Raw genomic sequence first — 23,123 nt, 5'->3', positions numbered from 1 at the left:
CAAAGTTACAGGAGTGCGACACGAGAGAGAGGGGTGGGTTGATTGCATTTTCTTGGACTGCAAGAAGGCCTTCGACAAAGTTCCTCACAAGAGCCTTCGACAAAGTTCCTCACAAGAGACTAGTGCAGAAACTAAAGAATCAGGCGCGTATAACAGGAAGGGCACTGCAATGGATCAGAGAATACCTGACAGGGAGGCAACAACGAGTCATGGTACGGGATGAAGTATCACAGTGGGCACCTGTGACGAGCGGGGTCCCACAGGGGTCGGTCCTAGGACCAGTGCTATTTCTGGTATATGTGAATGACGTGATGGAAGGGATAGACTCAGAGGTGTCCCTGTTCGCAGATGATGTGAAGTTAATGAGGAGAATTAAATCAGATGAGGACCAGGCAGGACTTCAAAGAGACCTGGACAGGCTGGACACGTGGTCCAGCAACTGTCTTCTTGAATTCAACCCTGCCAAATACAAAGTCATGAAGATCGGAGAAGGGCAAAGAAGACCGCAGACAGAGTATAGACTAGGTGGCCAAGGACTGCACACCTCGCTCAAGGAGAAAGATCTTGGGGTGACCATAACACCGAGCATGTCTCCGGAGGCACACATCAACCAGATAACTGCTGCAGCATACGGACGCCTGGCAAACCTGAGAATAGCATTCCGATACCTTAATAAGGAATCGTTCAAGTCACTGAACACTGTGTACATCAGGCCCATACTGGAGCATGCAGCTCCAGTTTGGAACCCACACCTGGTCAAATACGTCAAGAAATTAGAGAAAGTGCAAAGGTTTGCAACAAGGCTAGTTCCGGAGCTCAGGGGTATGTCCTACGAAGAAAAGTTGAGGGAAATCGGACTGACGACATTGGAAGACAGGCGGGTCAGGGAAGACATGATAACGACATACAAAATACTGCGTGGAATAGGTAAGGTAGACAGAGATAGGTTGTTCCAGAGAGGGGACACAGAAACAAGGGGTCACAATTGGAAGCTGAAGACTCAGACGAGGCAAAGGGATGTTAGGAAGTATTTCTTAAGTCATAGAGTCGTCAGGAAGTGGAATAGCCTAACAAGTGATGTAGTGGAGGCAGGAATCATACATAGCTTTAAGACGAGGTATGACAAATCTCTGGAAGCAGAGAGAGAGAGAGGACCTAGTAGCGATCAGTGAAGGGGCGGGGCCAGGAGCTGTGTCTCGACCTCTGCAACCACAATTAGATGCGTACAATTAGGTGAGTACACACACACACACACACACACACACACATGATCGGGAAGGGCAAAAAAGACAGCTATTACAACCCAGGAACAATAAGACCTGTTATCCTGGGTGTAAAGGGAAGCAAGGAGCAGAACAAACACAGCTGAATGACTTTGAATTATATTTTCCTTCACCAATTGCGATTATAAGTATTTACAAGTATGTACACTATATACAGTTGGAAATATATGTCTTCAACACGGTAAATCAAAAGGCAAAGACACAGCCTGGAGACAATGGACAACGGTGTTCAACCAGCAGCTGGGTGAAAATGACAAGGGTGAGAATGTGAGCGGTATCCACGTCACCTTCACAATTGCCAGTTCCACAAATGATTGGCTGAACCTAGGTGCTGATTTGACGATGGGGCCCCGTAAATCGTCAAACCCTTAGTGACCTGGTTCGCTGGTTGGGGAGGTAGCCTTTCAAGAGTGTGTTCACATGCTCCGAATAAAGGGTAAATACTCTTTGCATGCAACAACCGCAGACAGAGTATAGGCTAGGGGGCCAAAGACTGCAAACCTTACTCAAGGAAAAGGATCTTGGGGTGAGTATAATACCGAGCACATCTCTTGAGGCGCACATCAACTAGATAACTGCTGCAGCATATGGGCACCTAGCAAACCTGAGAATAGCATTCCGATATCTCAGTAAGGAATCATTCAAGACTACCTGGAGTCTTCCTGGAGGGTATTTAGGGGATCAGCGCCCCCGCTGCCCTGTCCATGACCAGGCCTTCCAGTGGATCAGGGACTGATCAACGAGGCCGTAACTGCTGGCCGCACATAGTCCAACGTACGAACCACAGCCCGACTGATCCGGTACTAACTTTAGGTATCCGTCCATATCCCTCTTGAAGGCAGCCAAGTGTCTATTGGTAATTTCCCTTATGGTTGGTGGGAGGCTGTTGACCAGTCTTGGGCCCCGGACACTTATTGTGTTTTCTCTTGGTGTACTAATGGCGCCCCTGTTTTTCACTGGGGCTATGTTGCATCACCTGACAAGTCTTTTGCTTTCTTAGGGAGTGATTTCTGTGTTCAGATTAGGAGAGACCAGTCCCTCTAAGATCTTCCAGGTGTAGATTATGATGTATCTCTCTCGCCTGCACTCCAGTGAGCACAAGTCAAGTGCTTGCAAACTTTCCCAGTAGTTAAGGTGTTTGATGGAACTTACACATACAGTAAAGGTTTTTGTACATTCTCTAAATCTGCAATTTCACCTTCCTTGAATGGGGATGTTAATGTACAGCAGTATTCCAGCCTAGAGAGAACAAGTGATTTTAAAAGAATCATCATTGGCTTGGCATCTTTTGTCCTGAATGTTCTCATTATACATCCTATCAGTTTCCTCGCATGTGATAGTGGCATTGCTGTAGTTTTTGAAGGTGAGATCTTCAGACATTACAACTCCCAGGTCCTTCACATTACTTTTCCGCTCTATTGTGTGATTTGAGTTTGTAGTATACTCAGTTCTAGTTATTATTTCCTCCAGTTTTCCGTAACGGAGTAGTGGGAATTTGTCTTCACTGAACATCTTATTGGTCTCCTTTGCCCATTGGAAAAATTAGTTTATATCTTCATGAAGATTTGGCGTGTCCTCGATAGATGACAGTCACAAGCAGATCCTAGTATCGTCTGCAAAGGATGGTACAGTGCTATGGTTTACATCTCTGTCTATGTCTGATATGAGAATGAGGAACAGGATAGGTGCGAGTACTGTGCCTTGTGGGACAGAGCTTTTCACTATGGCAGCATCTGATTTAACTGTTTACCACTACTCTTTGTTCGATTGGTTAGAAAGTTGAAGATCCATCTGCCTACTTTGCCAGTTATCCCTTTAGCACGCATTTTGTGTTCTATTACACATGATCGCACTTTTCAAAGACTTTTGCAAAATCTGTGTATACTACATCTGCATTCTCTTTGTTTTCCAGTGCATCCAAGACCATATCTTAGTGGTCCAGTAGTTGGGAGGGCAGGAGCGACCTGCTATGAACTCATGTTGATTGGATTGTGCAATTGTTGGGAGTACAAGTTCCAGTCCTGCTTCTTAGAACTCTTTCAAAGATTTTTATGATGTGGGACGTTAAAGTTATTGGTCTACAGTTCTTAGCTGTTGCTTTACTGCCACCTTCAATGAGAGGGGCTATACCTGTTGGTTTTAGTGACTGTGGAATCTCACCTGTATCTATGCTTCTTCTCCATAGAATACCTAGAGCCTGTGAGAGGGGTTTCTTGTAGTTCTTAATGAGTACTCTCTACACCGTGTACATCAGGCTCATACTGGAGTATGCAGCATCAGTTTGGAACCCACACCTAAACAAGCACATCAAGAAATTAGAGAAAGTGCAAAGGTTTGCAACAAGGCTAGTTCCAGAGCTAATGGGAATGTCCTGAGAAGAAAGGTTAAGGGAAATCGACCTGACGACAGTGGAGGACAGGAGGGTTAGGGAAGACATGATAACGACATACAAAATACTCCCAGTCCACGCTGGGAGACTTCAGTAGTGTCAATCTGAGCTGGAAGACCTCAGTAGTGTCAGCTACCAAGATGGTAACTAGCCTGATGGTAACTAGCCTGATGGTAACTACCCTGATGGTAACTACCCTGATTGTAACTATCCTCATGGTAACTACCCTGTTGGTAACTACCCTTATGGTATCTATCCTGATGGTAACTAGCCTGATGGTAACTAGCCTGATGGTAACTACCCTGATGATAACTTCTCTGATGAAAACTAGCCTGATGGTAACTACCCTGATGGTAACTAGCGTGAGGGTAACTACCCTAATGGTAACTAGCCTGATGGTAACCACCCTGATGGTAACTACCCTTATGGTAAGTACCCTGATGGTAACTACCCTGATGGTAACTACCCTGATGGTAACGTGCCTGATGGTAACTACCCTGATGGTAACTAAATTGATGGTAACTACCCTTATGGTAAGTAGCTTGATGGTAACTAGCCTGATGGTAACTAGCCTGATGGTAACTAGCCTGATGGTAACTACCTTGATGGTAACTATCCTGATGGTAACTACCCTGATGGTAACTATCCTGATGGCAACTAGCCTGATAGTAACTACCCTGATGGTAACTACCCTGATGGTAACTAGCCTGATAGTAATTACCCTGGTAGTAACTACCCTGATGGTAACTACCCTGATAGTAATTACCCTGATAGTAACTACTCTGATGGTAACTAGCCTGATAGTAATTACCCTGGTAGTAACTACCCTGATGGTAACTACCCTGATAGTAATTACCCTGATAGTAACTACCCTGATGGTAACTAGCCTGATAGTAATTACCCTGGTAGTAACTACCCTGATGGTAACTACCCTGATAGAAATTACCCTGATAGTAGCTACCCTGATGGTAACTACCCTGATAGTAACTACCCTGATAGTAATTGCCCTGATAGTAACTACCCTGATGGTAACTATCCTGATAGTAATTACCCTGATGGTAACTACCCTGATAGTAACTACCCTGATAGTAATTACCCTGATAGTTACTACCCTGATGGTAACTACCCTGAACATTACATAATATCCAGGTACCCCAGTGGAAATAAGCCTGACTTTTTCTTGGTTATCCCAGGTAACTTACACATATGCTGCTATATATGATAATTTATGTAACTGTATTTATGTGTACCTGAATATAGTTACTCACGTAGGCTGGCAGGGAGAGGAAACTAAGTGGTTATAGAGAAAGAGATGGAGAGAAATGGATGGACGGTTCAACACATATGGGGTTGTATGTGCATTTTTTTTAAATGGAGTTGGAATATATATCTTGGGTACACCAGCTGTTGCTAGTGTACCTAAGATATATATGTTCTATGCCACCATCTTAAGACCAGTGGCAGGTGGTAGTGCGGTAGGTGGTGGTGCGGTAGGTGGTGATGAGGTAGGTGGTGGTGATTGTGGTGGTGCGGTAGGTGGTGGTGCGGTAGGTGGTGGTGAGGTAGGTGGTGATTGTGGTGGTGCAGTAGGTGGTGGTGAGGTAGGTGGTGATGATTGTGGTGGTGCGGTAGGTGGTGGTGATTGTGGAGGTGCGGTAGGTGGTGTTGATTGTGGTGGTGCGGTAGGTGGTGTTGATTGTGGTGGTGCGGTAGGTGGTGTTGATTGTGGTGGTGCGGTAGGTGGTGGTGATTGTGGTGGTGCGGTAGGTGGTGGTGATTGTGGTGGTGCGGTACGCACTGGTATCGCAGGTGGTGGTGCGATTGGTGGTGGTGCGATTGGTGGTGGTGCCGCAGGTGGTGGTGTGGTAGGTGGTGGTGTCGCAGGTGGTGGTGTGGTAGGTGGTGGTGTCGCAGGTGGTGGTGCGATAGGTGTGGTGCCACAGGTGGTGGTGCTATAGATGGTGGTGCTGCAGGTGGTGGTGCGGTAGGTGGTGGTGATTGTGGTGTGGTAGAGAGTGGTGCGGTAGATGGTGGTGACGCAAGTGGTGGTGCGGTAGGTGATGGTGCCTCGGGCGGTGGTGCGGTAGGTGGTGGTGCCGCGGGCGGTGGTGCGGTAGGTGGTGGTGCCGCGGGCGGTGGTGTAGCAGGTGACGGAGGAAATTAGAGGGATAAGAACGGACGAATATTGAGTTAGCATAATTGTTACAGGGGGGAGGTGACGCTGGGGAATACTACAGATGGAGGTTTATTATTATAGGAGGTGGAGTTTCAGGGGGAATATAGGAAAAGGGAAGGGATACCAAAGGAATGACAGCGACATCCCCTTCCCCCCCCCAATCCTCACTGGCCGACCAATCCTGAGATTAGTGCAAAATTAGGACATCTGTACGAAGCCCAGAACATTTATCGGCGAGATTATAGGCCCAGCGAGGCCCTGGGGATTATAGGCCCAGCGAGGCTCTTGGGATTATAGGCCCAGCGCCGCTCTGGGATTCACAGCTCAACCTGCTTTTAATTCAAAATTCGACAAACTGGAAAAAAAAAATATTTCTTAACTGCTGCTTTGTGCTGTCAGTAGAACCGTGAACTGAGATCACACATAGTGAGATGAGATCACACATCGTGAGCTGAGATCACACATCGTGAGCTGAGATTACACATAGTGAGATGAGATCACACATCGTCAGCTGAGATCACACATCGTGAGCCGAGATCACACATTGTGAGCCGAGATCACACATCGTGAGCCGAGATCACACATCGTGAGCTGAGATCACACATCATGAGCCGAGATCACACATTGTGAGCTGAGATCATACATCATGAGCCGAGATCACACATCGCGAGCTGAGATCATACATCATGAGCCGAGATCACACATCGTGAGCTGAGATCACACATCATGAGCCGAGATCACACATTGTGAGCCGAGATAACACATCGTGAGCCGAGAACACACATCGTGAGCTGAGATCATACATCGTGAGCCGAGATCACACATTATGAGCCGAGATCATACATCGTGAGCCGAGATCACACATCGTGAGCTGAGATCATACATCATGAGCCGAGATCACACATTGTGAGCCGAGATCACACATTGTGAGCTGAGATCATGCATCGTGAGCCGAGATCACTCATTGTGAGCCGAGATCACACATCGTGAGCCGAGATCACACATCATGAGCTGAGATCACACATCATGAGCCGAGATCACAGATTGTGAGCCGAAATCACACATCGTGAGCCGAGATCACACATCGTGAGCTGAGATCATACATCATGAGCCGAGATCACACATCGCGAGCTGAGATCATACATCATGAGCCGAGATCACACATCGTGAGCTGAGATCACACATCATGAGCCGAGATCACACATTGTGAGCCGAGATCACACATCGTGAGCCGAGATCACACATCGTGAGCTGAGATCATACATCGTGAGCCGAGATCACACATTGTGAGCCGAGATCATACATCATGAGCCGAGATCACACATCGTGAGCTGAGATCATACATCATGAGCCGAGATCACACATTGTGAGCCGAGATCACACATTGTGAGCTGAGATCACACATCGTGAGCCGAGATCACACATTGTGAGCCGAGATCACACATCGTGAGCCGAGATCACACATCATGAGCTGAGATCACACATAATGAGCCGAGATCACAGATTGTGAGCCGAAATCACACATCGTGAGCCGAGATCACACATCGTGAGCTGAGATCATACATCATGAGCCGAGATCACACATCGCGAGCTGAGATCATACATCATGAGCCGAGATCACACATCGTGAGCTGAGATCACACATAATGAGCCGAGATCACAGATTGTGAGCCGAAATCACACATCGTGAGCCGAGATCACACATCGTGAGCTGAGATCATACATCATGAGCCGAGATCACACATCGCGAGCTGAGATCATACATCATGAGCCGAGATCACACATCGTGAGCTGAGATCACACATCATGAGCCGAGATCACACATTGTGAGCCGAGATCACACATCGTGAGCCGAGATCACACATCGTGAGCTGAGATCATACATCGTGAGCCGAGATCACACATTGTGAGCCGAGATCATACATCGTGAGCCGAGATCACACATCGTGAGCTGAGATCATACATCATGAGCCGGATCACACATTGTGAGCCGAGATCATACATCGTGAGCCGAGATCACACATCGTGAGCTGAGATCACACATCATGAGCCGGATCACACATTGTGAGCCGAGATCACACATTGTGAGCCGAGATCACACATCGTGAGCCGAGATCACACGTTGTGAGCCGAGATCACACATCGTGAGCCGAGATCACACATCGTGAGCTTAGATCACACATCATGAGCCGAGATCACAGATTGTGAACCGAGATCACAAATCGTGAGCCGAGATCACACATCGTGAGCTGAGATCATACATTATGAGCCGAGATCACACATTGTGAGCCGAGATCACACATTGTGAGCCGAGATCACACATCGTGAGCCGAGATCACACACTGTGAGCTGAACTATCACTCGTGTGGTGTGAGTTAAGCACACATCGTAAGGTCACGAATATTTACATCTGAAAGAGATTCAATTTCAAGGAATCATTTCTCCCGTCCGTCGCTGTTCCCAGAGGAGAGTCAATATGTTGGTGTGGGAAGTGACACTACTGGATGACACAGCCACGAGTGACACTACTGGTTGACACAGCCACGAGTGACACTACTGGTTGACACAGCCACGAGTGACACTACTGGTTGACACAGCCACGAGTGACACTACTGGTTGACACAGCCACGAGTGACACTACTGGTTGACATAGCCACGAGTGACACTACTGGTTGACACAGCCACGAGTGACACTACTGTTTGACACAGCCACGAGTGACACTACTGTTAGACACAGCCACGAGTGACACTACTGGTTGACACAGCCACGAGTGACGCTACTGGTCGACACAGCCACGAGTGACAATACTGGTTGACATAGCCACGAGTGACACTACTGGTTGACACAGCCACCAGTGACACTGCTAGTTGACACAGCCACGAGTGACACTACTGGTTGACACAGCCATGAGTGGCACTACTGATTGACACAGCCACGAGTGACACTACAGGTTGACACAGACACGAGTGACACTACTAGTTGACACAGCCACGAGTGACACTACTGGTTGACACAGCCACCAGTGACACTACTGGTTGACACAGCCACCAGTGACACTACTGGTTGACACAGCCACCAGTGACACTACTGGTTGACACAGCCACGAGTGACAATACTGGTTGACACAGCCACCAGTGACACTACTGATTGACACAGCAACAACTGACACTACTAGTTGACACAGCCACGAGTGACACTACTAGTTGACACAGCCACCAGTGACACTACTGGTTGACACAGCCACGAGTGACACTACTAGTTGACACAGCCACGAGTGACAATACTGGTTGACACAGCCACCAGTGACACTACTGGTTGACACAGCCACGAGTGACACTACTAGTTGACACAGCCACGAGTGACACTACTGGTTGACACAGCCACCAGTGACACTACTGGTTGAAACAACCACGAGTGACACTACTGGTTGACACAACCACGAGTGACACTACTGGTTGACACAGCCACCAGTGACACTACTGGTTGACACAGCCACCAGTGACACTACTGGTTGAAACAACTACGAGTGACACTACTGGTTGACACAGCCACCAGTGACATTTCTGGTTGACACAGCCACCAGTGACACTACTGGTTGACACAGCCACGAGTGACACTACTGGTTGACACAGCCACCAGTGACACTACTGGTTGACACAGCCACCAGTGACACTACTGGTTGACACAGCCACCAGTGACACTATTAGTTCACATAGCCGCCATTGACACTACTGGTTGACACAGCCACCAGTGACACTACTGGTTGACACAGTCACCAGTGACACTACTAGCTGACACAGCCACGAGTGACATTACTGGCGCTTCATCTGAAGCACTCCAGCTGAAGCACTCCAGCTGAAGCACTTCAGCTGAAGCCCGTTACCTGAAGCCCTCTACCTGAAGCACTCCACTGGAAGCCCTCCACATTAAGCCCTCCACCTGAAGCACTCCACCTGAAGCAATCCGCCTGAAGCACTCCACCTGAAGCCTTCCACCTGAAGCCCTCCATCTGAAGCACTCCACCTGAAGTACTCCACCTGAAGTACTCCACCTGAAGAACTCCACCTGAAGCCCTCCACCTTAAGCACTACACTTGAGGCACTTCACCTGAAGCACTCCACTTGAGGCACTCCACCTGAAGCACTCCACCTTAAGCACTCCACCTGAAGCCGTCCATCTGAAGCACTCCAACTGAAGCACTCCACCTTAAGCACTCCACCTGATGCCCTCCACCTAAAGCACTCCACTTGAAGCATTCTACCTGAAGAACTCCATCTGAAGCACTCCACCTGATGCCTCCACCTAAGGCACTCCACCTGAAGAACTCTACCTGAAGCACTCCACCTGAAGCCCTCCACGTGAAGCACTCCCCCTGAAGAACTCCCCCTGAAGCACTCCACCTGAAGCCCTCCACATGAAGCACTCCACCTGAAGCACCCCACCTGAAGCTCTAGATCTGAAGCACTCCAACTGAAGACCTCCACTTAAGCACTCCACTTAAAGTCCTCCATCTGAAGCACTCCACCTGATGAGCTCCACCTGAAGAACTCTACCTGAAGCACTCCACCTGAAGCCCTCCACCTGAAGCACTCCCCTGAAGCACTCCCCCTGAAGCACTATAACTGAAGCCCTCCACCTAAGCACTCCAACTTAAGTCCTCCATCTGAAGCACTCCACCTGATGAGCCCCACCTGAAGCACTCCACCTGAAGCACTCCACATGAAGCCCTCCATCTGGAGCACTGTACCTGAAGAACACCAGCTGAAGCACTCCACCTGAAGCACTCCACCTGAAGCCCTCCACCTGAAGTCCTCCACCTGAAGCCCTCCACCTGAAGCACTCCACCTGAAGCACTCACCTTAAGCCCTCCACCTGAAGCACTCCAGCTGAAGTCCTCCACCTGAAGTCCTCCACCTGAAGCACTCCACCTGAAGCACTCCACCTGAAGCACTCCACCTGAAGCTCTCCAGCTGAAGTCCTCAAGCTGAAGTCCTCCACCTGAAGCACTCCACCTGAAGTCCTCCACCTGAAGTCCTCCACCTGAAACACTCCACCTGAAGCCCTCCACCTGAAGCACTCCAGCTGGCTGAAGTCCTCCAGCTGAAGTCCTCCAGCTGAAGTCCTCCAGCTGAAGTCCTCCACCTGAAGCTCTCCACCTGAAGTCCCCCACCTGAAGTCCTCCACCTGAAGTCGTCCACCTGAAGTCCTCCACCTGCAGCACTCCACCTGAAGCACTCCACCTGAAGCACTATATCTGAAGCACTCCACCTGAAGCCCTCCACCTGAAGCACTCCACCTTATGCACTCCACCTGAAGCCCTCTACCTGAAGCCCTCTACCTGAAGCACTCCACTTGAAGCCCTCCACCTTAAACCCTCCACCTGAAGCACTCCACCTGAAGCCCTCTACCTGAAGCCCTCTACCTGAAGCACTCCACTTGAAGCCCTCCACCTGAAGCAATCCACCTGAAGCCCTCCACCTGAAGCCCTCCACCTGAAGCACTCCACCTTATGCACTTCACCTGAAGCTCTCCACCTGAATCCCTCCAGCTGAAGCCCTCTACCTGAAGCCCTCTACCTGAAGCACTCCACTTGAAGCCCTCCACCTTAAGCCCTCCATCTGAAGCACTCCACCTGAAGTACTCCACCTGAAATACTCCACCTGAGGAACTCCACCTGAAGCCCTGCACTTGAGGCACTCCACCTGAAGCACTCCACTTGAGGCACTCCACCTGAAGCCCTCCATCTGAAGCACTCCACCAGATGCGCTTCACCTGAAGCACTCCACCTTAAGCACTCCACCCGAAGCCGTCCATCTGAAGCACTCCACCTGAAGCACTCCACCTTAAGCACTCCACCTGATGCCCTCCACCTAAAGCACTCCAACTGAAGCATTCTACCTGAAGAACTCCATCTGAAGCACTCCACCTGATGCCTCCACCTAAGGCACTCCACCTGAAGAACTCTACCTGAAGCACTCCACCTGAAGCCCTCCACGTGAAGCACTCCACCTGAAGCTCTAGATCTGAAGCACTCCAACTGAAGCCCTCCACCTAAGCACTCCACTTGAAGTCCTCCATCTGAAGCACTCCAACTGATGAGCTCCACCTGAAGAACTCTACCTGAAGCACTCCACCTGAAGCCCTCCACGTGAAGCACTCCCCCTGAAGCACTTCCCCTGAAGCACTCCACCTGAAGCCCTCCACATGAAGCACTCCACCTGAAGAACTCCACCTGAAGCTCTAGATCTGAAGCACTCTAACTGAAGCCCTCCACCTAAGCACTCCACTTGAAGTCCTCCATCTGAAGCACTCCACCTGATGAGCTCCACCTGAAGCACTCCACCTGATTAGCTCCACCTGAAGCACTCCACCTGAAGCACTCCACATGAAGCCCTCCATCTGAAGCACTGTACCTGAAGAACTCCAGCTGAAGCACTCCACCTGAAACCCTCCACCTGAAGCACTCCACCTGAAGCACTCCACCTGAAGCACTCCACCTGAAGCCCTCCATCTGAAGCACTCCACTTGAAGCCCTTCACTTGAAGTCCTCCACCTGAAGCCCTCCATCTGAAGCACTCCACCTGAAGCACTCCACCTGAAGCACTCCACATGAAGCCCTCCATCTGAAGCACTGTACCTGAAGAACTCCAGCTGAAGCACTCCACCTGAAACCCTCCACCTGAAGCACTCCAACTGAAGCACTCCACCTGAAGCACTCCACCTGAAGCCCTCCATCTGAAGCACTCCACTTGAAGCCCTCCACTTGAAGTCCTCCACCTGAAGCCCTCCATCTGAAGCACTCCACCTGAAGCACGCCACCTGAAGTCCTCCACATGAAGCTCTCCGCCTGAAGCACTCCACCTGAAACACTCCTCCTGAAGCACTCCACTTGAAGCACTCCACCTGAAGCCCTCCACCTGAAGCCCTCCAGTTAAAGTCCTCCAGCTGAAGCCCTCCACCTGAAGCACTCCACCTGAAGCCCTCCACCTGAAGCACTCCACCTGCAGCACTCCACCTGAAGCACTCCACATGAAGCACTCCACATGAAGCACTCCACCTGAAGCACTCCACTTGAAGCACTCCACCTGAAACTCTCCATCTGAAGCCCTCCACCTGAAGCCCTCCACCCGAAGCCCTCCATCTGAAGCACTCCACCTGAAGCACTCCACCTGAAGCACTCCACATGAAGCACTCCACCTGAAACCCTCCATCTGAAGCCCTCCACCTGAAGCACTCTACCTGAAGAACTCCACCTGAAGCACTCCACCTGAAGCCCTTCATCTGAAGCACTCCATCTGAAGCACTCCACCTGAAACCCTCCATCTGAAGCCCTCCACATGAAGCCCTCTATCTGAAGCCCTCCACATGAAGCCCTCTATCTGAAGTACTCCACCTGATGCCCTCCACCTGAAGCACTGTGTCTGAAGAACTCCATCTGAAGCACTCCGCCTGAAACCCTCCACCTGAAGCCCTCCTCGTGAAGCACTCCGCTTGAAGCACTCTTCCTGAGGCACTCCTCCTGAAGCACTGCACCTGAAGCACTCCACCTGAAGCACTCCGCCTGAAACCCTCCACCTGAAGCCCTCCTCGTGAAGCACTCCGCTTGAAGCACTCTACCTGAGACACTCCTCCTGAAGCACTGCACCTGAAGCACTCCACCTGAAGCACTCCACCTGTAGCACTCCACCTGAAGCACTCTACCTGAGACACTCCTCCTGAAGCACTGCACCTGAAGCACTCCACCTGAATCACTCCACCTGAAGCACTCCACCTGTAGCACTCCACCTGAAGCACTCTACCTGAGATACTCCTCCTGAAGCACTGCACCTGAAGCACTCCACCTGAAGCACTCCGCCTGAAACCCTCCACCTGAAGCCCTCCTCGTGAAGCACTCCGCTTGAAGCACTCTACCTGAGACACTCCTCCTGAAGCACTGCACCTGAAGCACTCCACCTGAATCACTCCACCTGAAGCACTCCACCTGAAGCACTCTACCTGAGACACTCCTCCTGAAGCACTGCACCTGAAGCACTCCACCTGAATCACTCCACCTGAAGCACTCCACCTGAAGCACTCTACCTGAGACACTCCTCCTGAAGCACTGCACCTGAAGCACTCCACCTGAATCACTCCACCTGAAGCACTCCACCTGAAGCACTCCACCTGAAGCACTCCACCTGAATCACTCCACCTGAAGCACTCCACCTGAAGCACTCCACCTGAAGCACTCCACCTGAAGCACTCCACCTGAAGGACTGCATCTGTGTGGGCGAAGATTGTCAATAAAAAACAGTCGCATATTGCTGCGTTTGTGACCCTGTTACAACAGTCAGTAAAGTACGAGGGGGAAAAAAGCAGTGAAACGTAGCCAAACACAATGACTAGAATTCCTGAAGATAGAAACACGGACTGAGAGGTCGAGAGCCTGACTATGGAAGGAATGTTAACACAGACTGTAGAGATGCAGAGTTTTTACCGCGATAACGTTTCGAGCTTTATCGAGGAATATTTCGCTCCGTGTAAGAGCCAAACAGATCAGGGTAATATAGATCTATTCTAGAATGCAACAGAATACAGCAATATTGAATTAATGCCGCCAAATATGTGTAAGCGCTATAAACACGCTTCGACTAGGGTTTGTCTCATTTAACGTAAACATGCGATGAATTTTCTGTAGTAATAATCTGAAAAGGTAGGGATATCTGTGTGCTGCAACAGCCATGGGTGATGTTGATATTGTTAATGGCTTACAAACTAATCGAGATTGAAATGGCAGGATTTTTTTTGGCGATATTCTCACTCGCTGCAGGAAGAGTGCGCTACTCAATGCTGTTTATGGTAGTGATGATGGAGGTACCTTCTGGGTTCCACTACCATCCACCCTACAGTACCGTCTGGGTTCGACAACCATCCACCCTACAGTACCGCCTGTGCTCTGCTACCATCCGCTCTACTATACCATTACCTTTCATCTCCATCTTACTGGGGCACCATCACTTTCATGTACTACCTCTCACCGCTAATAGAATTACACCCAGCTTTCCCTCTGCCTGGGATTAACCGAGCGTACGAATTGATGCACGGAGTCTTAACGGGATTATCTGGGATCATTACGATCGGATCGGCTGAGGAACGCCCTAGGAGGTCATTTTAATTTACAGGGACGTTCCTTGAGATTGTTCGATTAAAGACAGCTTAGAGAAGCCACGTAGTTAATGGGACATGAGCGAGCCTACAGTAACAGCGTGGACCAGCTGCCATCTAGGGTGATTAATATATTGCTCCGATAGATTGATTATTTGATTGACAAGGGAACTAATACTTATTGTAATAATACACACACACACACACACACACACACACACACACACACACCACACACACACACCACACACACACACCACACACACATATATATATATATATATATATATATATATATATATATATATATATATATATATATATATATATATATATATATATATATATATATATATATATATATCGTGCCGAATAGGTAAAATGAGTCAATTAGCAAGAACATTTAAAATTAAATCTTTTCTAAAATTTTCTCTTATACGTTTAAATGTATAAATTTTTTTCCATTTATGTTAATATAAAAATTAATAATTTTGTACCAAAAGACCCTTAGAAAACTTACCTAACCTTATAACAAGCGCAGTTTAATTTAGCGTAATCCAACTAAATATATTTTAGATAAGTTAACAATAGTTTAATAATAAACAAGCAATGAAATATATTTTTTTTTGTTAGGTTTAGAATGATTTTTGCGAAATTACTGCATACACAATTTCTCGCTTGCCTTATTCGGCAAGACATACACCATCTTCTCAGAGGGAATTCAGTTTGTCAATCTAAAGCATTACAACAAAATTAAAATCCTGTCTTGATATATCACATGAACCTGCTAATTAAAATTATATTTAAATTAAATATATATAAAGGAATCAAAAGGGAAAAATGTAACATTAATAACAGTGATTTTCAAGAGTTACATCAAATTTTACTTTCATATTAAACAACAACAACAACACATTTCAAGAAAATTAAAAGCTTCGGAACTGAATTAAATACGTTTTTCTAGAAATAAAAAAAAAATACAATAATAATAATATGCAAATTAGTGTTAACACACATAAACAATTCATCGCATAAATCTGAACAGCAAACAACGCAAAAATGTAAATATTTGTAAACAAAATAATAATCAATTACAAAAATTATTGTGAAAGTCAGAAAGCCATATAAATTACCAAAATATAAATTACCAATTTATTAAAAAATGTAAATTATATAACGGTAAAAATGTGAACTGATATTTCATTAAAGTTAAACTTTGAAAGCTGAGTTGTGTATATGTACAGATTTTAACAGTCTAATAGTGCAGTATTTATTATATATATATATATATATATATATATATATATATATATATATATATATATATATATATATATATATATATATATATATATATATATATATATATATATCTGAATGAGATTATTTTGTCGAAGGAAGAAAGACCTGTTTTTCGAAGACATTTTCTCAGTCACATTACACAACCCGCACATAGGAGAAAGAAACTTATGACGACGTTTCGGTCCGACTTAAACCAAAACGTCGCACTGTGGCTAGTTAATGGTCCAAGACGGACCTAAACGGGTTATTTATATATTGTTCCAGTCACGGTATTGTGACTTTGTGTTCTTTTCGCTCGTATTCTGATCTGGAAGCTCCGGGAAGAACTACCACTGTACCGCAAGGTACGGTGTACCGCAAGGTACGGTGTACCGCAAGGTACGGTGTACCGCAAGGTACGGTGTACCGCAAGGTACGGTGTACCGCAAGGTACGGTGTACCGCAAGGTACGGTGTACCGCAAGGTACGGTGTACCGCAAGGTACGGTGTACCGCAAGGTACGGTGTACCACAAGGTACAGTGTACCACAAGGTACAGTGTACCACAAGGTACAGTGCACCACAAGGTACAGTGTACCGCAAGGTACAGTGTACCGCAAGGTACGGTGTACCGCAAGGTACGGTGTACCGCAAGGTACAGTGTACCACAAGGTACAGTGTACCACAAGGTACAGTGTACCACAAGGTACAGTGCACCACAAGGTACAGTGTACCGCAATGTACAGTGTACCGCAAGGTACGGTGTACCGCAAGGTACGGTGTACCGCAAGGTACAGTGTACCGCAAGGTACGGTGTACCGCAAGGTACAGTGTACCACAAGGTACAGTGTACCGCAAGGTACAGTGTATCACAAGGTACAGTGTACCGCAAGGTACGGTGTACCGCAAGGTACGGTGTACCGCAAGGTACAGTGTACCGCAAGGTACGGTGTACCGCAAGGTACAGTGTACCACAAGGTACAGTGTATCACAAGGTACAGTGTACCACAAGGTACAGTGTACCACAAGATGCAGTGTACCATAAGGTACAGTGTACTACAAGATACAGTGTACCACAAGGTACAGTGCACCACAAGGTACAGTGCACCACAAGATACAGTGTACCACAAGGTACAGTGTACCACAAGGTACAGTGTACCACAAGGTACAGTGTACCACAAGGTACAGTGTACCACAAGGTACAGTGTACCACAAGGTACAGTGCACCACAAGGTACAGTGCAACACAAGATACAGTGTACCACAAGGTACAGTGTACCACAAGGTACAGTGTACCACAAGGTACAGTGTACCACAAGATACAGTGTACCACAAGGTACAGTGTACCACAAGGTACAGTGTGCCACAAGGTACAGTGTGCCACAAGGTACAGTGTACCACTAGGTACAGTGTGCCACAAGGTACAGTGTACCACAAGGTACAGTGTACCACTAGGTACAGTGTACCACTAGGTACAGTGTACCACAAGGTACAGTGTGCCACAAGGTACAGTGTGCCACAAGGTACAGTGTGCCACAAGGTACAGTGTGCCACAAGGTACAGTGTGCCACAAGGTACAGTGTGCCACAAGGTACAGTGTGCCACAAGGTACAGTGTGCCACAAGGTACAGTGTACCACAAGGTACAGTGTACCACTGGGTACAGTGGTGACAATTACAATCATATATGTGGCTGTATAATACGAGCCAACTGCTAATTGGTTGATAAATATCAATTTTAAAGAAATTTGAGGAGTTAGTTTTAATAATTGTTTTGAAAGTTTCTATTACTGACAATAGCATTTCCGTGCCAAAAAAAAAAAAAAAAAAAAAAGGCTAATGTACTCAACATCTTTAAGTAATGTGTGTCCTAATTTAGGAAATTCAAAGATATCCAAACAGTTCACTATTATTGACTCTAAAATACATCACTGTCACATTTCTTGGGCATAAATCTGTAACTAGTAACATCACCATTATAAACTCAAAGTGTGTGTTGAGTACCCTGATTCAAAGTGTATGTTGAGTACCCTGATTCAAAGTGTATGTTGAGTACCCTGATTCAAAGTGTATGTTGAGTACCCTTATTCAAAGTGTATGTTGAGTACCCTGATTCAAAGTGTATGTTGAGTACCCTGATTCAAAGTGTATGTTGAGTACCCTGATTCAAAGTGTATGTTGAGTACCCTGATTCAAAGTGTATGTTGAGTACCCTGATTCAAAGTGTGTGTTGAGTACCCTGATTCAAAGTGTGTTGAGTACCCTAATTCAAAGTGTGTTGAGTACCCTGATTCAAAGTGCGTGTTGAGTACCCTAATTCAAAGTGTGTGTTGAGTACCCTAATTCAAAGTGTGTGTTGAGTACCCTAATTCAAAGTGTGTGTTGAGTACCCTAATTCAAAGTGTGTGTTGAGTACCCTAATTCAAAGTGTGTGTTGAGTACCCTAATTCAAAGTGTGTGTTGAGTACCCTAATTCAAAGTGTGTGTTGAGTACCCTAATTCAAAGTGTGTTGCGTACCCTGATTCAAAATGCGTTTTGAGTACCCTGATTCAAAGTGTGTGTTGAGTACCCTGATTCAAAGTGTGTGTTGAGTACCCTGATTCAAAGTGTGTTGCGTACCCTGATTCAAAATGCGTGTTGAGTACCCTGATTCAAAATGCGTGTTGAGTACCCCGATTCAAAGTGTGTGTTGAGTACCCTGATTCAAAATGCGTGTTGAGTACCCTGATTCAAAGTGTGTGTTGAGTACCCTGATTCAAAATGCGTGTTGAGTACCCTGATTCAAAATGCGTGTTGAGTACCCTGATTAAAAGTGTGTGTTGAGTACCCTGATTCAAAATGCGTGTTGAGTACCCTGATTCAAAATGCGTGTTGAGTACCCCGATTCAAAGTGTGTGTTAAGTACCCTGATTCAAAGTGTGTTGCGTACCCTGATTCAAAGTGTATGTTGAGTACCCTGATTCAAAGTGCGTGTTGAGTACCCTGATTCAAAGTGCGTGTTGAGTACCCTGATTCAAAGTGTGTGTTGAGTACCCTGATTCAAAGTGTATGTTGAGTACCCTGATTCAAAGTGTATGTTGAGTACCCTGATTCAAAGTGCGTGTTGAGTACCCCGATTCAAAGTGTGTGTTGAGTACCCTGATTCAAAATGCGTGTTAAGTACCCTGATTCAAAATGCGTGTTGAGTACCCCGATTCAAAGTGTGTGTTAAGTACCCTGATTCAAAGTGTGTTGCGTACCCTGATTCAAAGTGTATGTTGAGTACCCTGATTCAAAGTGCGTGTTGAGTACCCTGATTCAAAGTGCGTGTTGAGTACCCTGATTCAAAGTGTGTGTTGAGTACCCTGATTCAAAGTGTGTGTTGCGTACCCTGATTCAAAGTGTATGTTGAGTACCCTGGTTCAAAGTTCGTGTTGAGTACCCTGATTCAAAGTGTGTGTTAAGTACCCTGATTCAAAGTGCGTGTTGAGTACCCTGATTCAAAGTGTGTGTTAAGTACCCTGATTCAAAGTGCGTGTTGAGTACCCTGATTTAAAGTGTGTGTTAAGTACCCTGATTCAAAGTGCGTGTTGAGTACCCTGATTCAAAGTGTGTGTTAAGTACCCTGATTCAAAGTGCGTGTTGAGTACCCTGATTCAAAGTGCGTGTTGAGTACCCTGATTCAAAGTGTGTGTTAAGTACCCTGATTCAAAGTGCGTGTTGAGTACCCTGATTCAAAGTGTGTGTTAAGTACCCTGATTCAAAGTGCGTGTTGAGTACCCTGATTCAAAGTGTGTGTTAAGTACCCTGATTCAAAGTGCGTGTTGAGTACCCTGATTTAAAGTGTGTGTTAAGTACCCTGATTCAAAGTGCGTGTTTAGTACCCTGATTCAAAGTGCGTGTTGAGCACCCTTATTCAAAGTGCGTGTTGAGTACCCTGATTCAAAGTGCGTGTTGAGTACCCTGATTCAAAGTGCGTGTTGAGTACCCTGATTCAAAGTGCGTGTTGAGTACCCAGATTATAATCAGAAGTAAATAAAGTGTCAATAATAAATGTCAACATGACGGAGCTGGACGCTGGTCCAAGGTGATCAAATTAGCGGATAATTTCTCATTACATTTCTTCCTGACGAAGATTATCACTTTTAGGAAGCTTAGAATTCCACCAGGAAGAAGGAGGGGGGAACAAGATGGGGGAATGGGAGAGAGAGGGAGGTGGGACAGAATGGGGGAATGGGAGAGGCAGGTAGGGGAACAGGATGGGGGAATGGGAGTGGGAGTGGGAGAGGATGGTGGAATGAGAGAGACAGGGAGGTATATAGGGAGTAGGTGTTGAGGGCAAGATAGGCATCCTGGGGGTGGGTATCCTAATTGGGCTTATTAGATATATTTTTCTCAGAGAGTTTTTTGGGCGTGTGATTTTTTTGTGATATCACTCAAGGGTTGACGTGAGAGCAGGATGTCACTCCAGGGGTTGACATGAGAGCAGGATGTCACTCTAGGGGTTGACATGAGAGCAGGATGTCACTCCAGGGGTTGACATGAGAGCAGGATGTCACTCCAGGGGTTGACATGAGAGAAGGATGTCACTCTAGGGGTTGACATGAGAGCAGGATGTCACTTCAGTGGTTGACATGAGAGGAGGATGTCACTCCAGGGGGGTCGACCTTAAAGGAAGATGTCACTCCAAGGGCTGACATGAGAGAGGGATGCTACTCCAGGGGCTGACATAACAGGAAGATGTCATTCCATGGGCTGACATCAGAACAGGATGTCACTCCAGGGGCTGATATGAGGAAAGCCTGCCACTCCAAGGGCTGGCATGAGGGAAGAATGTTAATTCAGGGGTTGACATTAAAGGAAGCTGTCACTCCAGGGGCTGACATGAGAGGAAGGTTTCACTCCAGGGGCTGACATCTGAGGAAGATGCCACTCCTGGGGTTGACATCAGAGAAGGATATTACTCTAAGGGCTGAAATCACAGGAAGATGTCACTCCAGGGGCTGTTTAATTTCCCCTCGCGAAATACAGTTTAGAAAGAGTAAGACTGATTTAAAATTATAATAATACATGCTGAAAAAATGACATCACTTCTGTTATTGGTATACATGTCGTGTCGCTCCAGGGGTTGACATCAGAGCAGGACGTCATGTCCATGCTTGATTAAGAAAAAGGATGTCACTCCAGTGCTTGACATCAAAGCAGGCTGTCACCCCATTTTCCTTACCATCAGCCGTGCTGGTATCCCAGACACCGAGCTAATAACGCTGTCAGACCGCCCGCCTCTTAGGATGATAGCGGCTTACCAGACCCACCGGCTGACACACTGATAGATTTCCCGATCTTCCTAATCGCCTCAGCACTCAGGAAAGATAAAAGCGGAATTACATGTCAGGTTTAAGATACGTGCAGGATCAGAAATGCTTTCTGGGGGTTCAGCATTCAAAGATTTCAACTGCCGTGAGCGTTGGAAAACGGTTTGGGTAAATACTTTTGTTCAGTGGGTTTGAGAAACATCTGCGTAGTGTGGACCAGTAACCCTGGTGCAGTGTTCTCACCCCCTCCCCTTTCTTATGGTCTTATGTTGACACGTCTCTATGATACGTGGAACTTGGGAACATAATTCTGGGAATTTATATTAGGCGACTACTTATAGATTTGCCAAGAATGTAACTATTATAAGGAATAGTGTAGCAGAACACTGCGGGTGTTCCCATAATTTATCATATACCTGGAGTATACCTGGGGAAGGGGTCAACGCCCCCGCGGCCCGGTCTGTGACAAAGATAATAGGGAAAACAGAACAATGTTAAAAAAAGTGAATAACTACAGTGAGACGAATGAACATGATGCCATACTGAGAGATAGGGAAAACTTGTTTCTATGCCATAGGAGTGCCAGAGAGTGCCAAGGAGTGCCAACGAGTGTCAAGGAGTGCCAAGGCGTCTTGTCATCGAGAAGGCTACATACGCGTGACAATTTTCACTGTCAATTTGTCAATTAGGAAGATGGAGAATTATCAGAGCAGCCAGGAAGCTGGAGGCAGCCCAGGGCTCTGTCTGTCTCTCTGTCTCTCTCGGACAGTTTTTATACTCTTCTGACCTTCATATCTTTCTTCACATCTTTCCTCTTCATCTGAGTTCCTCATTCCTCCTCCTTTTATCTTCCTTTATCTTTCCCTTACCCTCCCTGGCCTTTGCAATATTCTTTTCTTCCATTCTTCTCCACTCCTCCTTTTACCCTTCTCTTGCTTATTCCCTCATTCTTTCCCACCTTTCCCACCTGTACTCACCCCTCCGCCATCAACCCATTCAAGACCTTCCTGTGTGGTGAAACATGTCGGGGAAACACAGCTAGTTTCTGTTTCCCGCTATGTAACTATCATATAGAACAGTTTGGCCCCATATCTCCTCCCTTCCTTCTTCTCTTCTTTTTCTCCTGGCTCCTCCTCGGTAATGAGAAGGATGGGGGGGATGAGGAGGCCAGAATGATGGAGGGTGCCTCACCTATGGACATCATTATGCTGGCACCTTCAGCCTTGGCTTCCATCAGCATTATCGTCCCTCTCTCTACTCCTTTTACCTCCCCCTCTCCTTTTATCTTCCCTCTCTCTACTCCCGTTACCTTACCCCTCTCTACTTCTCTTACCCTCCTTGTCTCTAGAATAAAGATAATAAGAGAAATAAGAACAGTTCAAGACAATCCACTCTGAGAGACAACTCAGAAGACTGGCAAGCAAATGACTGCAGAGTCATGCCAATCAGGGAGTGAGAGGGGAGACCGGAAAGAGAGTACAGTTTAGTGAGAGAGCTAATAAAAAAATCAACGATAGAGAAGGACCTGGGCGGAAACATCACGCCTACCATATCGAG

This window comes from Cherax quadricarinatus, chromosome 14 (assembly GCF_038502225.1).
Source record: "Cherax quadricarinatus isolate ZL_2023a chromosome 14, ASM3850222v1, whole genome shotgun sequence".
NCBI lineage: Eukaryota > Metazoa > Arthropoda > Malacostraca > Decapoda > Parastacidae > Cherax > Cherax quadricarinatus.
This window is presented reverse-complemented; position numbering follows the sequence as displayed.